At 29.2% G+C, this 5,977-nt stretch overlaps 1 protein-coding gene across 2 annotated transcripts in view; it reads right to left on the bottom strand.

Moving 5' to 3' along the window:
• The window catches only part of LOC134880164 (transmembrane 4 L6 family member 19), a 14,734-nt gene extending 9,554 nt beyond the window's left edge, over positions 1–5,180 (bottom strand). For both annotated transcript variants that reach the window (XM_063906913.1, XM_063906912.1), the window contains exon 1: positions 5,078–5,180. The gene's annotated coding sequence lies outside the window, so the exon portion shown is untranslated. The remainder of the gene's footprint in view (positions 1–5,077) is intronic.
• Positions 5,181–5,977: the final 797 nt, after the last annotated feature.

The raw sequence follows: 5,977 nt of genomic DNA, 5'->3' as shown, positions 1-5,977 counted from the left end.
TTGGAATTTAAAACCCCTTTTTTTTAAAACACAGTAAGATTTTTTAAACTCAGAAAAACACAGAAAAAATTTTAAAAATTTAAACCACAGTTAATTTAAAAACGGGGGGTTAAACCTGTTAGGAAAAAACACATGTTTAAAACTGTAGAATAAACCACACGGTAAAACCCTTGTAAAAATTAAAAAACACCCCGTTTTAAACAAAAAAAAAAATTTAGTTTTTTATTAAAAATTTTTTTAAACACGGTTTAAATTTTATTAAAAATTAAAAAATGTAAGGATTTTCCCCCACGTTCCATGTTGGGGATAAAAAAAAATAAGGTTCACTTTGAAAAAAACTTAAAAAGGTGGTAAATATTTTTCCCCACGTTAAACCCCAACATGTAGTAGTACCCCCAAACCCTGTTGGGGGGTTTTTCCCAACCGAAAAAAATTTAGAAAAACAAATGTTACCATGAAAATATAAACCAAAGGGTAAAACATGAGAAAACCACCAAAAATTGTTAAAAAACCCACAAAAAAAAACACCCCCCCAAACCCCAACCAAACAAAAAGATATTAACACAGTTAAACACTGAGATATTAAAACACTTAAAAACACTTAAACAATGTTAGTATTAAACACTGTTAAACACTTTTGATTTAAAAAACCCTTTAAACACTTTTTAGATATAAACATCCTGAAACCTGTTGATATTAACACAGAAAAACACATGAGTATTAAACACCGTTAAACCCCTGTTGAAAATTAAAACACATGTTAACACACGTTAGAATTAAACACCCCCTTAAAAAATGTTTAAAAAGTTATTAAAAAAACCTTTAAAAAACCCATGTTGATATTAAACACTTTAACCATTTTAGATATTAAACAACCCCGAAAACACATGTTAGATTAAACACAGTTAAAACATTTAGATATTAAACACATTTAAACACCCTTTAAACACATGTTAGAAAATTAAAACCCCTTTTAAAAACCTTTTAAACACAGTTAAACACATGTTAATTTTAAAAACACTGTTAAACACAGTTAGATATAAAACCACGGGTTAAAACACATTTTAGTTATTAAACCCCAGTTAAACCACAAAATATTAAAACCCCAAACACAAATATAAAACAGTTAAAACATGTAAAAATTAAACACACGTTAAACCGTTTAGAATAAAACAAAAACAAAAAGGAATTAAACACCCCTTTAAACACAGTTAATAAAAAACACGTTTAAACACATTTTAAGTTTTTAAAAAAACACACGTTAAACACTGTTAATTTTAAACCCCTTTAAAAACAGTTAGAATTAAACACATTTTAAAACAATGTAAAAAATTTTAAACACACTTAAACAATGTTAGATAAAAACACACTTTAAAAACACATGTTAGAATAAACCCCTTTAAAAACACATGTTAAAATTTTTTAAACACAGGAAACACATGTTAGTAAAAACACTTTTTTAAAACCAATGTTGAAAAACACACTTTAAAAAACTTTTTGAATAAACACACTTAAACACTTGTTTTTAAAAACCAGAAAAACAATGTTAGATATAAAACAGTTAAACACATTTTGATATTAAACAACTTTTAAACACATTTAGATATTAAACCACGTTTAAACACATTTAAACAATGTTAGATTTAAACCCCTTTTTTTGTTTAAAAACACATGTTGATTTTAAAACACAGTTAAACAAGTTAATTTTAAAACACACGTTAAACACTGTAGATATTAAACACAGTTAAACACCTTTTAATTTAAAACAGTTAGAACATAAAAAGGTGTATTCCACGTTAAACACATGTAGATATTAAACACAATTAAACACATGTTGTATTAAACACACTTAACACGTTAATATTAAACACGGGGGTTATAAACATTAGAAAATTAAACACACGTAAAACAAGAGTAGATTATTTAAACAGTTAACCATGTTAGGTAGTTAATAAAAACACTTTAAAACCCCACATGTTAGATATTAAACACACGTTAAACACAGGGTTAGATTATACACACGTTAAACACATTTGTTAAACACCCAAGTTTAAACACAGTTAAACACATGTTAGATATAAAAACACGTTAAACCACATGTTAAATATTAAACACACGTTAAAACCATGTTAGATATTAACACATTGCTGGAATTGAAACATAAAACAATGTTAGATATTAAAACACTTAAAAAAACTGTTTAGATATTAATACACACTGTTAACTAAGACACATGTTAAGATATGAACAACAGGGTTAAAACCCCACAGTTAGATATTAAAACCACAGGGTTAAACACATGGTTAAATATTAAACACATGTTAAACACAGTTTAGATATTAAACACACGTTATACACTGGGTAGATATTAAACACACGTTAAACACAGGTTAGATATTAAACACATGTTAGACACATGTTAGATATTATACACACGTTAAACACATGTTAGATATTAAACACATGTTAAACACATGTTAGATATTAACACACGTTAAACACGTGTAGATATAAACACACGTTAAACACATGTTAATATTAAACACACGTTAAACACTTGTAAGATATTAAACACACGTTAAACACATGTTAGATATTAAACACATGTTAAACACATGTTAGATATTAAACACACGTTAAACACATTGTTAGATATTAAACCACACGTTAAACACATGTTAGATATTAAACACATGTTAACACATGTTAGATATAAACACATGTTAGATTTAAAAATGTTAAACAACTTTTAGATATTAAACACACGTTAAACACATGTTAGATATTAAACACACGTTAAACACATGTTAAGATATAAACACACGTTAAACACATGTTAGATATTAAACACACGTTAAACACATGTTAGATATTAAACACATGTTAAACACATGTTAGATATTAAACACACGTTAAACACATGTTAGATATTAAACACACGTTAAACACATGTTAGATATTAAACACACGTTAAACACATGTTAGATATTAACACACGTTAAACACATGTTAGATATTAAACACACGTTAAACACATGTTAGATATTAAACACACGTTAAACACATGTTAGATATTAAACACACGTTAAACACATGTTAGATATTAAACACACGTTAAACACATGTTAGATATTAAACACACGTTAAACACATGTTAGATATTAAACACACGTTAAACACATGTTAGATATTAAACACACGTTAAACACATGTTAGATATTAAACACACGTTAAACACATGTTAGATATTAAACACACGTTAAACACATGTTAGATATTAAACACACGTTAAACACATGTTAGATATTAACACCTAACACATGTTAACACATGTTAGATATTAAACACACGTTAAACACATGTTAGATATTAAACACACGTTAAACACATGTTAGATATTAAACACATGTTAAACACATGTTAGATATTAAACACACGTTAAACACATGTTAGATATTAAACACACGTTAAACACATGTTAGATATTAAACACACGTTAAACACATGTTAGATATTAAACACATGTTAAACACATGTTAGATATTAAACACACGTTAAACACATGTTAGATATTAAACACACGTTAAACACATGTTAGATATTAAACACATGTTAAACACATGTTAGATATTAAACACACGTTAAACACATGTTAGATATTAAACACACGTTAAACACATGTTAGATATTAAACACACGTTAAACACATGTTAGATATTAAACACATGTTAAACACATGTTAGATATTAAACACACGTTAAACACATGTTAGATATTAAACACACGTTAAACACATGTTAGATATTAAACACACGTTAAACACATGTTAGATATTAAACACACGTTAAACACATGTTAGATATTAAACACACGTTAAAAACGTGTTAAACACATGTTAGATATTAAACACACGTTAAACACATGTTAGATATTAAACACACGTTAAACACATGTTAGATATTAAACACACGTTAAACACATGTTAGATATTAAACACATGTTAAACACATGTTAGATATTAAACACACGTTAAACACATGTTAGATATTAAACACACGTTAAACACATGTTAGATATTAAACACACGTTAAACACATGTTAGATATTAAACACATGTTAAACACATGTTAGATATTAAACACACGTTAAACACATGTTAGATATTAAACACACGTTAAACACATGTTAGATATTAAACACACGTTAAACACATGTTAGATATTAAACACACGTTAAACACATGTTAGATATTAAACACACGTTAAACACATGTTAGATATTAAACACACGTTAAACACATGTTAGATATTAAACACACTGTTAAACACATGTTAGATATTAAACACATGTTAAACACATGTTAGATATTAAACACATGTTAAACACATGTTAGATATTAAACACACGTTAAACACATGTTAGATATTAAACACACGTTAAACACATGTTAGATATTAAACACACGTTAAACACATGTTAGATATTAAACACACGTTAAACACATGTTAGATATTAAACACATGTTAAACACATGTTAGATATTAAACACACGTTAAACACATGTTAGATATTAAACACACGTTAAACACATGTTAGATATTAAACACACGTTAAACACATGTTAGATATTAAACACACGTTAAACACATGTTAGATATTAAACACACGTTAAACACATGTTAGATATTAAACACACGTTAAACACATGTTAGATATTAAACACACGTTAAACACATGTTAGATATTAAACACACGTTAACACATGTTAGATATTAAACACACGTTAAACACATGTTAGATATTAAACACACGTTAAACACATGTTAGATATTAAACACACGTTAAACACATGTTAGATATTAAACACACGTTAAACACATGTTAGATATTAAACACACGTTAAACACATGTTAGATATTAAACACACGTTAAACACATGTTAGATATTAAACACACGTTAAACACATGTTAGATATTAAACACACGTTAAACACATGTTAGATATTAAACACACGTTAAACACATGTTAGATATGAAACACGCAGGAATATTAAATATTAATAATAAAATAACTCACCCTGAATATCCACCGCTCAGGACAAAGACTCAAAAATAATAAAGATAAAATACATTTATGTAAACAAGGTCACAGTGTGTGTGTGTGTGTGTGTGTGTGTGTGTGTGTGTGTGTGTGTTTCTGAGGAGGAACAGACTTTATATCTGCAGACACGTGAGGACTGGAAACAGGAACCCACACTCACATGTGTGTATATATATTTACATTTTTAGATACAGTGGGGCAAAACAGTATTTAGTCAGCCACCAATTGTGCAAGTTCTCCCATTTCAAAAGATGAGAGAGGCCTGTCATTTTTATCATAGGTACACCTCAACTATGAGAGACAGAATGGGGGAAACAATCCAGAAATCACATTGTAGGATTTTAATGAATTCATTTCAAATGATTGTGGAAAATAAGTATTTGGTCAATAACAAAAGTTCATCTCAATACTTTGTTATATACCCTTTGTTGGCAATGACAGAGGTCAAAGGTTTTCTGTAAGTCTTCACAAGGTTTCCACACTGTTGCTGGTATTTGGCCCATTCCTCCATGCAGATCTCCTCTAAAGCAGTGATGTTTTGGGGCTGTCGCTGGGCAACACAGGACTTTCAGCTCCCTCCAAAGATTTTCTATGGGGTTGAGATCTGGAGACTGGCTAGGCCACTCCAGGACCTTGAAATGCTTCTTACGAAGCCACTCCTTCGTTGCCCTGGCGGTGTGTTTGGGATCACTGTCATGCTGAAAGACCCAGCCACGCTTCATCTTCAGTGCCCTTGCTGATGGAAGGAGGTTTTCACTCAAATCTCACGATACATGGCCCCATTCATTCTTTCCTTTACACGGATCAGTCGTCCTGGTCCCTTTGCAGAAAAACAGCCCCAAAGCATGATGTCTCCCCCCCCATGCTTCACAGTAG

Source organism: Eleginops maclovinus, chromosome 18 (genome assembly GCF_036324505.1).
Source record: "Eleginops maclovinus isolate JMC-PN-2008 ecotype Puerto Natales chromosome 18, JC_Emac_rtc_rv5, whole genome shotgun sequence".
Classification (NCBI taxonomy): Eukaryota; Metazoa; Chordata; class Actinopteri; order Perciformes; family Eleginopidae; genus Eleginops; species Eleginops maclovinus.
The sequence above is the reverse complement of the archived record's forward strand: the minus strand, read 5'-3'. Positions and strand labels throughout refer to the sequence as shown.